We start from the raw sequence: 12,997 nt of genomic DNA, 5'->3' as shown, positions 1-12,997 counted from the left end.
TTGAGTCTGCTGTGCCATTCAATCATGGGCTGATCCAATTCTTCCAGTCATTCCCACTCCCCTGCCTTCACCCCATACCCTTTGATGAGTTGGATAATCAAGAACCTATCTACCTCTGCATTAAGCACAGCCAATGACTTGGCCTCCAAAGTCACTTGTGGCAACAAATTCCACAGATTTACCAGCCTCTGACTAAAGTAATTTCTCTGCATCTCACTTCTGAATGGACGTCCTTCAATCCTGAAGTCATGCCCTCTTGTCCTAGAATCCCCTATCATGGGAAATAACTTTGCCATTTCTAATCTGTTCAGGTCTATTAACATTCGGAATGTTTCTAAGAGATCCCCCCTCATTCTCCTGAATTCCAGGGAATACAACCCAAGAGCTGCCAGATGTTCCTCATACGGTAACCCTTTCATTCCTGGAATCATTCTTGTGAATCTTCTCTGAACCCTCTCCAATGTCAGCATACCCTTTGTAAAATAAGGAGCCCAAAACTGCACACAATACTCCAAGTGTGGTCTCACAAGTGCTTTATAGAGCCTCAACATCACATCCCTTCTCTTATATTCTATACCTCTAGAAATGAATGCCAGTATTGCATTCGCCTTCTTCACAACCGACTCAACCTGGAGGTTAACCTTTAGGTTGTTGCTCCATCTTAGCGCAAGAGGAGGCCACTGACTGACATGTTGGAATGGGAATGGGAATTAAAATGTTTGGCCACTGGAAACCAGGAATGATTATTAACGAAGTTGCTGACTGCTCCTTCATTGGAAAGGAAGTTTAGTAGTGTGCCATTAGCAGTTAGCACATTAAACTGATGTGAAAATTCTAGAGGTAATGCAATGTACAGTATCCCATAATGAAAAAATTGTTATAATTAGATTATGAGGACACTCAGTCCTCGTTTATTGTCATTTAGAAAAGCATGCATTAAAAAATGATACAATGTTCCTCCAGAATGATATCACAAGAAACACAGGACAAACCAAGACTAAAACTGACAAAACCATATAATTATAACATATAGTTACAACAGTGCAAAGCAATACCATAATTTGATAAAGAGCAGACCATGGGCACGGTAAAAAAAAGTCTCAAAGTCCCGATAGCCCCATCATCTCACGCAGGTGGTAGAAGGGAGAAACTCTCCCCGCCATGAACCTCCAAGCGCCGCAAACTTGCCGATGCAGCACCATTGGAAGCACCCGACCGCAGTGGACTCTGAGTTTGTCCGAAAACTTCGAGCCTCCGACCAGCCCTCCGACACCGAGAACCGAGCACTGAGCACCAAGCAACAAGCAAAGCCAAGGACTCGGGGCCTTCCCCTCTGGAGATTCTGGACCACACATTAGCCGCAGCAGCGAAGTAGGCATTTCAGAAGTTTCACCAGATGTTCCTCCATGCTCTCATGTCTGTCTCCATCAAATCAGGATTGTGCATGGCACCCTACTTGACAGATAACAGACATCACCACCGGAATGGCCGCTGTGAGCTGCTTCGCGCTGCCATCTTCTCTTCCTCATGTCTGATCATGTGAGCAAATCAACTTTGCAAGGGAGAGGAGAACAGAGATCTAGGGATAGGCTGGAAAATTGTACTTAGTGTGAATAAGTAATGATTAAAAATTTTTTGCTTTATTTGTCATGTGTACATTGAAACATACAGCGAACTGCATCATTTGTGACAAGTCAAATCAGCAAGGATTGTGTTGGGCAGCCCACAAGTGTTGCCACGCATCCAGTGCCAACATAAGGTGCCCACAAGTCACTAACTCTAACTGTACCTCTGGCATGTGGGAGGAAACCAGAGCACCCAGAGGAAACCCTCACAGAAATGGGGAGAATATACAAGCTCACCACTACCTGTAAGGAGATTGTATAATCTCCTTGTTGCTGTAGGTTTTCTGCAGGTGCTCCAGTTTCCTAGCAGACGGCGGTAGGAATTGGACCTTGATCTTACAATTTGTGCTGTAATAGTGTTACGCTAACCACTGTGCTACCATGTCACCCTTATTGCCATGTTCAGGGGGGAATGTGAAGATTTGTTGAAGGGTACATGCATGGGCTTTAAAGGAGACAAACTCATTCATATTGATCTAAACATCACACTTAAGCCTGGTTTATACTTCTGCATCAACATGTCACTGTAAGGTCTGCGTCGCCGCAAACCCTACGCAAAGCTGACGCGGAACCCTACGCGAGAGACTGCGCTGCTGCGACGTGCACCTGTCCCAAAATGTAACCGTGCATCACGGCGACGCAGACCGTAAGAACTGTGATTGGTGCGCTTGGTAGCATCGCATTTCATCCTATGCTGCACAAGTATAAATGCTCACAACGCGTGTAGGCCACTTGCGGAGGTAACGGCGTCCAGTTGACGCAGAAATATAAACCAGGCTTTAGACTGTAGCATCTGCGCTGAAACCTCACATGGAAGAAGAACAGAATAAAGTTGAGATGCGCAGATAGTGGTGAAAGTGCCGCAGCATAAATGAGCAACCATCCTTTCCTTGGTGTCATTAAGTTCTGCAGAAGTTATGCTATAATTCTTAACAGACCATTGGATATTGAACAATACGGTTGGCCTAGGTTTCAACATTTGTAAGCTGACTTCATAGGAAAGTGTTATTTAGGGCCATTAGGCTAAATTAATAACCACAAGAAAGTCTGCAGATGCTGGAAATCCAAAGTAACATAAACAAAATGCTCTAGGAACTCAGCAGGTCAGGAAGCATCTATGGAAATTAATAAACAGTCAATGTTTTGCACCAAGACTCTTCTTCAGGATCTCATTAATTGGCGGCAATCTCTTTTCATCTAATCACAAGTGCAAATAGATTACTGCCTTCTACATAAAGGCACATAAGCTTCTTTTAAACCCAGCATTGTTGATTAAATCTGCTGCACACTACTCACTTATTTCCTCCTTTAAAGTGGCTGCAGTTAGAACATCAAGTTGATTGCACAAACAAAGCTGGATCATCTTACTGTTAGTCACTAAAAATAGTTTTGATGATGATTCTGGTGGCAGGATGTCAGTATTAATTTAGCCTAAACAACACACACAGAATGCCGGAGGAACTCAACAAGTCAGGCAGGATTTATGGAAATGAATAAACAGCTGGCGCTTTGGTCTGAGACCCTTCATCAGGGTCTCAATGAGGAGGCCGGAGCCAAAACATTCAAACATTACTCAGCTCTTCTAGATATTTCTCAAGATGACTCAATAGGATGGCGGATTTCCAGCCGACTTTGTCATTGAGTTGATTCCACTCCATACAGCCACTGAAGAATAATGGAGCGTGGACGTGGAGGAAGATCAGCAAAAATTGTGAGTTTGTGCAAGAGGTTTGCATGAGAACCCTATTTACAGCATAGAACAGTATAGCACAGGAAAATGTCTTTTGGCCCACAATGTTGTGCCGAACCAATTAAATGAGTAATCAAACGGCCAACTAAAGTAATCCCTTCTGCCTACACAATGTCCATATCCTTCCATTTCCCTCACGGTCGTGTGCCTATCTAACTGTCTCTCAGAAGTCCCTAATGTACCTGGCCTTACTTTGAGGCTCCTGAAGTGGATGAGATATTAGACCACGCTTCTGAAGTTTTGCTTGGTGACATGATTGGACTTGAAATATTTTACTGCATGAAGTTTATTACTTATTTGAGATTTGATCATCCCAATGCCCACCTAACTGGACACTGTTCCCCTCTCAATAATCGTGCTCATTCAAACTTCTGTTGCTGGGATCCTAACTTACATTATGCCCTGGTCAACCATCACTCCAGTTCTCACTGATTTATACTGCCTCTGGATCCAAAACCCCTTCGGTTTAAAAAAAACACATTTTTTTCCAAAGGTTCATACAGTACACAACCTGAAATTCTTACTCTTCACAGACATCCATGGAACAAGAAACCCCAAAGAATGAATGATAGAAACATCGGAACCCCAAAGCCACCTCCTCCCATTGCACAAGCCGTGATCTGGAAGCATCACAATTTTTAAAAACTCCACTGAGTCATAATTCTTTGGAACCTAGGCTCTGGCTTAATTTCAGTAAGTCCCCACTTCTCTCAACTTTTCTCCTCTCTAAGTTTTGACCATCTGTCCTTAAAACTCATCCAGCAATGTTAAGTTACATTTGTTAATTCCCTTGTGAAGCTGGTGTATCATACATTTGTAATGACAGAAGGAGGCCATTCATCACATCAGTTCCATGCTAGCTCCCAGGGGAGCAATCTCAGCAGCTCCATTCCATTCATCTTATTCTCTTTTATAGTTGCCTATTATTTCCCATTTTTGATTCTTTATCCATTATCCTATACTTACTAACTGCCTGATACACCACTGGCGTTTAGGGCAGCAATGAAGGTCTTGTCAGTCCTTGGCCACCTTCTCTGTTGTGCCTAGGTGTTGGTCAGGACCCTCAGTTGCACACAGATATAGAAGAATTCTTCATTGCTGTCCCCATAACTATTTTTTAATGACCAATCAGGATTGTTGGCCCTGAGCTGTACGCCCGATCCAGGAGAAGCGACGGACTATTCTCAGTCTGGCCTCTACCCTTTGACCTGTTTGACAAAGGTGACCCTATAAAGAGCCAAAGCACAAGGCCTGACTCCGACCAAAGCTCACTGGGTCATTGAAGCATGCAAGCCTCCAAACCATGACTTCTTGGACGTCCATTAGATTAGATTAGATTATGAGGACACGCAGTCCTCTTTTATTGTCATTTAGTAATGCATGCATGAAGAAATGATACAATGTTCCTCCAGTATGATATCACAGAAACACAAGACAGACCAAGACTGAAAAACTGACAAGAACCACATATTTATAACATATAGTTACAACAGTGCAAAGCAATACCGTAATTTGATAAAGAACAGACCATGGACACGGTTAAAAAAAAGTCTCAAAGTCTCTCGGAAGTCCCATCATCTCACGCAGACAGTAGAAGGAAGAAAACCTCTCTCTGCCATGAACTTCCAGCGCCGCAAACTTGCCGATGCAGCACCCTGGAAGCACCCGACCACAGCCGACTCTTGAGTCCGTCCGAAAACTTCGAGCCTCTGACCAGCCCTCCGACACTGAGCACCGAGCACCATCTCTGCCGAGCGCTTCAACCCTGACCCCGGCAACAGGCAATAGGCAAAGCCAAGGATTTGAGGCCTTCCCCTCTGGAGATTCTCGATTGCACAGTAGCAGTGGCAGCGAAGCGGGTATTTCAGAAGTTTCTCCAGATGTTCCTCCATGCTTCTTACGTCTGTCTCCATCAAATCAGGATTGCGCACGGTACCCACTTAACAAATACCGATATCATTTTGGAGCGGCCGCGCGCGCTGCATCGCACCACCATCTTCTCCTCCCCTCATATCCTGTGCCAACTGGGAGGAATCTCGAGCACCCGGAGGAAATCCATTGGGTTGTGTAGAGGACATGTGTACTGACAGTGCTCTAAGTCAGGACTGAACCTGGGTCCCCGGGTCTGTGAGGCAGACGAACTATCTGCTCTGTCACTGTGCCACCTATAGTAATGTAACACTAATAATGCAGCAGCGTGTTTTTTGATGAGCATATCATTATTAGGACACCTTAGAATCAGCTTTGACTTGTATCTAGCTGTGTATAATTGGCTTTTGCAATTGTTGTATGTTATTTCCAGACCATTATAGACTTAAAATAATTTCATACATTAAATATATACCAAGTGACTTCAACTTTTATAGGATTCATCTCATGACCTGGGAGATAACTATATAATGGCAAAAACAAAATAGGACCCTATTAACCTTCAACCAGTATATGGGAAGGAACTGAAGAACAAAATAATTATATTGGGCAGTATGAAGGGTCTAGGCCTGAAATATTGGCTGTTTATTCCCATCCACAGATGCTGCCTAACCTGCTGAGCTCCTCCAGCACATTGTGTGTATTGCTCTAGATTTCCGCCATCCACAGTACTTCTTGTGTCTAGAGTTATATTGGGGCCTGCTAACTGTACTTCTATTCTTTAATCTAAACTGTTAAAGACAAAGTAATGCTAGAAGGCAAACACTTGCTCCAATAGACCAGGAACAGTTGGAGGATGCTGTATAAATGCCCCGATTGTACATACATGTGGGAAACTTCTGAACAACTCCTTCCATTTATTAAAGATCAGAACTGTGAGCAGAGGGAGCCTTGTTCCAAGGTCATGCCTTACAGGGAGTGTGAGGTCCAATTCAATTAAAGGAAGTCTCCACAAACACAGCCCACAGCTCTCGGAATGCAGATTACTTCAAACTTATTTTTTCAGCCCAGCCGTGTCTTATAAAATGAAATGCTTGAGCTGTTATCACTTGGGCACAAGATTTGCACACTGCACACATCACAGGTGCAGCTGCACGCTTATCAGATTCAGCCCTTATTTTTCCAACTTCTGCGCTTTTTAAAATTCCTGTTTGCTAATCCTATTGATATTAATGCTTTACATAAACCTGTTTATTTGTTGTAGCATGACTTATTACTGTGATGCTGAATTGTGGGGTGCTGGTGAGGAGACTAATGGAACAGAGTTTGTTTCTTTCATCAGAAATATAGATATCAATGGAAGAAAGCAGACAAGGCCCATCAATTCTACAATGGGAATAACATTGACTTCTATTTTGTTTCAACCAAGAGCAACCATGAAGAAAATCTCCACCAATTTCACACAGAAACTTGATTCTTTGTGTTTAGCAACCAAAGATCAGCATATGAGAATGGGTGAGATATTCTCCTGTCTTGTAGCAAGGAGGAGCGAAAAGTCAAAGGATAATTTGACTGGAAGTGCTGACATCCATTTTCGGTGGAACTCCATGTTGAAGAGGCCTCCCCAATGAAAAAAATATGAATGATTTAATACTTGACATTTAACTCTTCCAAAAAAGGTCATAAGTTAGTGATGAAAGTCTCTGTTTCATTCTTCTTAACTCTTTGCAACCATGAGGGCTCAGGTTAATTTGTGTCATTCACAGTTTGCTATGTTTTGAATTGTGCCTGGTGGGTGTTCCTCTTTCACTCAAGTATAGCCAAATGAGAATCTCTTTATTCATCCTATAAAACTTCCTCTAGAATTTTCTTAGACCTTTCTAAATGTTCCTGCAGTGGTTGGAAGGGGTTATCTAGTTGAATGTAGGATCCAGGCAGAAGCAGCCCTCAAGCCTGTTATGCCATTCAGTAGAATCTTGGCTAATCTAGTGTTTGGCCTCAAGTTCACTTTCCTGTCAGAGTCCTGTGAAGCTCAAATCTCCTGTAGTCCAAAAATCTACTTCAGTATTGACTATTGAACACCTCAGCACACGCAGCTGACTTAAGAACTCCAAAGATTCATACCATCATGAGAGAAGGAATTCCTCATCTCAGCCCAGCACCTGAGCCTTTAAAGTGAGATGTTGCCTCTTCATTCTAGATTTTGCCAGGAGTGAATACATTGATTCTGCCAAGCCTCCTCAGAACATTTCAACTCTCCATGAGATCACTTCTAATTTTTTTCCAAAAAAAAGGGACTCATTCTGTGTAATCATTCCTCATGCAGTGAATTCATCTCATCCCAAGATTCTTTCTAATGAATGTTTGTTCCTGAGGTACATTGGCCCTGAAACCCTTAGATCCCAGTGCCTACTGGCTGAGTTCTGTTAAGATTACAATTGAGACAACATTGGCTCTAGGAGGAAAGAAAATCAGACAGGCTTCCTGTTCCTAATGGCATGTGCAATCACTTTTGGCAATGTGTGGTATCCACATTGAGAGAATATCATATTTAGGTTGGCTCTCATGTTTCTTGTGTTTAAAGTAGTCATCATTACTGATGAATTATGGTTCTCTGAACAACAACACAGCAAAGCAACTACTACACACCATGCTGAGGAAATAAAGATATCAAGGGGACAAGGTTTAGCCATTTAGTTGACTCAGAAGTTGCTAATAAAATGAAAAGGGAAGATGGACTGAAAATTATAAGCTCAAAGTTGTTACGTACCTCAAGGAGATCTTGTGACTTTCTTGTGAGAATGATGTAATGGTCTTTTTGAGGTCACCTGATAAAATTTTCCTGCCGATGTGAGGTCACGTGATGACATGTTCACCACGGGTATAAAAGGGAAGACCCCTGGTGATGCAGTTGGTTTTCCAGTTAGAACATCAATGAGATACTCCGCTCCGCTGCTTATTTGCAAAATGACGCAGTTTTGATTTTAAATGGAGTTTTATGTTCTAATGTAAGGTACAGAAGTCTGGGCCGGCAGTTTGACAATCGCTGCCAGGTTTGTTAATGTATCTTTTCAGTAATGTTGGAGAGTGAAGACGGGACCCTGAAGGAGACGTTCAACGAGTTTGGAAAGGATCGACCATTATTGAATTCATTCAAGAAAGTGATCTGCATGAGACAGCCTCTGCTAAAAAGGCAGCAGAAAAGGCTGTGCAGGATCTATTCTACGGAGGAGGAAGGTCAGAGCCTTTAAAACCGTTTTATTCCCGTCATCGTGAATCCTGTGGACGAGGCAGGATCTGACTGGGAGTGGCAGTGACGTCATGCCTTCGAGGAATTCGTTACTTCATGAAAGTCTCTCCTAATTGACTATATAAATCTCTTGGACTTTAAAATTTACCATTCCAAGAACTGTGTTTGAATTTATCACTTTAAGAGTTAGTACTGAGTAGCAGTTTAATGAGTAGCCACATAGCCATTTGCTTTCGGTTAGGGTTTTCGTTTTTTTTTCATTGTTTATCAAGGTTTAATAAATGTTTGTTTGTTTATAAATTCTGACTCGATATATTCATTGTGGCCACTTCTTAAGTTTGATTGAAAGTGCGAAGGACACTGGAACAGAGGTTTCACCTGCATTTTATGATTTATCTTAACACTGTGATCAACAAAAGGTTCTTTCAATGGGTTGGGAATAAATTAAGAATGGACTGAAGATAATAACTGGAAGAATAAAGCCTGAAGTCTGAGCAAGCTTTTCACACACAGTTCATTCATTTACTGCGGGGAGAATGGAACTTTCTTCCTTATGATGTTTTACAATGGTCCAACTATGTACCAGAATGAAAAATGGAGATTAGTTTGCAGCATTTAGCAAAGTTAAAAATACCCCAAATTGTGCATATCTGACCTTTCATAGCTGGGGGAGAGATACTTGAGTCATGAACTACAGAAGTGTGGCCTGCTGTACACAGCAGGGCTGATCCCATGATCCAATGCTTCTAGCCAAAAGTCTCAGTCATTGTGAGAACCTGGGTGTATACAAACATTGATTTTCCACATTATGGAGGTTCTGAGGTAATCAAATCCATCGTGTACTGAGAAACAAAATCACACTGTCATATACGACAGTATTTTCAGTCCACAAACCCTTGAAAGCTCTTCAATCTGCCAGAGCTGAAGGTCTGCTGAAAGTTGGATCTTCATTAGTTCAGTGTAGATTGCCTGTAATCAGTGTCGAGAAAGGATAACCAACTGGGATTCGACGCATCAGGGAAATGGCCAGTACATATGGTGCTGAGAGAAAAGGCAGTGGATTTAAGTATTGTCAGAAACAGGTTAAGAGGCATAGAGAAACGTGCCCAGTAACCCAGGAGTTCTCAACCAATTTTATGCCATGGACTAATAACAATAAGAATCAGAATCTGGTCCAATGTCACCGGTACATGTTGTGAAATTTGTTAACTTAGTGGAGGCAGTACAATGCAATACATAATATAGAAAAAAATGTGAATTACAGTAAGGGTCATAGAGAAACAGATTAAGAGTTATAGAGTCAGGCAGCAGAGTAACATGCCCTTTGGTACAATTGAGTCTTTACCAACCATCGAGAAAGCACCTATCTAATCCTGCTTCTCCACATACCCATCCATCCACCCGTTTACAAACTAGGGACAATTCACAGTTGCCAATTGACCTACCAGACTGCATACCTTTAAGATGCGGGAGGAGTTCACAACACCTGGCGGAAACCAATGCAGTCATAGGGAGACTCAAGGTGCTGGAGGTCTCAAGCAAGGCACACAAAATAGGGAGAATGGTAGCGCAGTGGTTAGCGTAACGGTATTACGGTGCCAGTGTCCTGGGTTTAATTCTGCCGCTGTCTGTGGGGTGTTTATACCTTCTCCTTGTGATTGACTGGGTTTCCTCTGAGCGCCTGTTTTCACGCCCCCCCCCCAACAATTCCAAAGAAGCACGGGTTAGTTGGTTAATTGGTCATGTGGTCTCATTGGGCCGGAAAGGCCTGTTACCTCTTGAATTACAAAAAAAAATTAATAACAATAAAGTTACAAAATCAAATGCTGGAGGAACTCAGACAGCATCTATGGAAGGAAATGAATAGTTGATGTTTTGGGGGTCTCGGTCTGAAGCGTTGCCTGTTTATTCCAGCATCTTGTGCCTGTGGCTGCTGTCTTAGAGAGATCATGTAGACTTGACAGCACCAGAAGTCAGGGTTAAACTTGGGCTGCTAGAACTATGAGGCAGGACTCTTAACAGTTGATAGCTGTGCTCCTCAAAGAATTGACAATTAAGCCAATGAAACTTGGGAGAAAGCAGAGCAGAGGAAGCTAAGCATGCAATATAGGAAAGGTCTTGGTACAACTTTATAAAATGTTGGTTAAGCCAAAGATGGTATATTGTATGCTTCCTTAATTGCCAAACTGGAGGAAGGAGATAAAAACTACAGAGTAGTTTCTCCAGGATGTTGCCTGGAGTGGAATGTTTCAGTTATGAGGAGAGATTGGATAGGCTAGGTATATTTTCAATGAGTACCAGACGCTGAAGAGGTGTACAATGATTTACAATGTGCCATATATTACCATTGCTGTTCGCAGGCCTTTGGATAAAATTCACCAATGTTTCCCTCACTTTACCCTTTCCTAGTTCCAACTAAAATTATTCTAACAAATCTGCCATCCATTCCCTCTGCCGTTTGTCCGATTCTTAATTATCTGTGCCAATTCTCCCCATTGCTCACTTTGTATTTCTCTTCTAAAAGTTAACTATCCTGAAATATTTAATTCCTAACCTTGGTCATTTTGCAACCATGTCTGGGCGATGGCAATCAGATTTACTTCTAATCTGCAGCAATTTATTCCTCTTTGGGCTATTAATTTGTTGTGTCACAAATGTTGTATGCATTGGATAAAGCTTCCAATTTTGCCTTCTTAGCATTATTTATTTGTTTGGACAACCACTGATTTAACCCTAACCCAATCACTAACTAATCATTTGGACAATGGGAGGAAACCGGAGCACCCGGAGAAAACCCATACATTCCACAGGGAGAATTTACAAAATCCTTTTGGAGGACGCTGGGATTGAACTCTGAATTCCAATGCCCTGAGCTGTAAGAGCATCATGTTAAGCCCATTTTCCCTGCTGGAAATCAAATAGGAAGTATACGGTTATGTTTGTACATTTGTTCATTCCTGCTAGACTTTAGTTATGAAGATTCATTTTACAATTGTGCATTGTTGGCTTGTCCTATCTCTTTCAGAATTTTCCCTCAATACTGCCCTCCACCTCCTTTCCCCCAACACACACACACACACACACACACACACACACACACACACACACACAAGTACATACACAAATAGAAGCACATGCATTCATGCACACAAGCACTCCTTCAGTTTTCCATTATTATTGCCTCTGGTATTTTTCCCATTAGGTATAATTTGCAGTCCTAAACACCACTTAACAGCTTGGTTACTCACTTCCGGTAAAGGACAAATCAGGAGTGTGATGAAATACCTTCCGCTTGCCTGGGTAAGTGCTGCTCTAATAATTCTCAAGAAGCGCAACACTAACCAAGACAAAGTAATCTATTTGATTGGTGCTCCTTCCACCACTGTAGATACACTTTTCCTGCAGCATCACTGCCTGGTGGAGACTCAAGATTCTACAGATCCTGGAAATCTTGAGCAACAACACACACAAAATAGGGCATCGATCTACTTTCAGTACAGATCTGTTGGTGACCTTAAAATCACCACAGATCCTGACAATTATCACCCTGTACTCACTGTTTATGAATCCATGACGAAACATGTTGCTTATTAATTTTGTCCGTTTTCTGCCCTTTTTTAAACAGGAACGTTTCTCTCCCCTTGTGTAATGGACTGGGTTGATCAGATCGAAATGATTAGCACGTCCAGGAAATGTGGGAATAAGCGTACACGCACAGCAAAGTAACGTAAGCCTAATTTATTATCATAAATCAGGAAGCACAAATAAAACACACAAAATATTGTGTAGTTAAGTTACAAAGATTTCAGGGCTCACGATTTTTAGTCTCCACTTGATTGTTGCCGACGTCTGGGGACTTGATTGCCACTGTAGTTGGGATAACTCCAAATTCTGACTCATGAAACCAGCCTGGGTCTCCAGTCCTGTGATTCCTCCAGTCTCGGTGAAGTCCCAAGAACCGAACGAAATAAGGGTTCAACCCACAAGCATTGAGAGACACGTAGAAACAGACAAACTATTTGATCTTTTGTTCTTATGCCACTAACTCAGCATGGTTTTCTCCATTCAAACAACTCAGGTGTTCATTGATAGACATCCTGATACCTCTGTGCCCGAGGCCATGGAAGACTCCAGCGGCTTTCAGCAAATATTAGGCATTAATAATCTTACAATGTTGAACTTGTACAGACACCTTGACACCTTACATGCTGTGAGCCCTCAAAGAGTTAAAATGTCACTTGGAATTCTAATATTTTTATAAAATTTAGTACATCACAACATACCTTGCGAAGGAAAAAACATGCTGTGCTTCAACAGGTAGACAGTTGTCCCAGGTTCAGTTCAAAACTGCCTCGTTGCCACTGTTATGTTTTGTAACTCTAAAAACTAATTGAAAGTAAAATACAGGAGATGCTCACATATGACATGGTGGCGCAATGACGTATGCCATTTCCATATATCTTACATATCACCCCAATCAAACAATATATTTACAATATTACC

This window comes from Mobula hypostoma, chromosome 26, assembly GCF_963921235.1.
Source record: "Mobula hypostoma chromosome 26, sMobHyp1.1, whole genome shotgun sequence".
Classification (NCBI taxonomy): Eukaryota; Metazoa; Chordata; class Chondrichthyes; order Myliobatiformes; family Myliobatidae; genus Mobula; species Mobula hypostoma.
Note: the sequence above shows the minus strand (reverse complement) of the source record.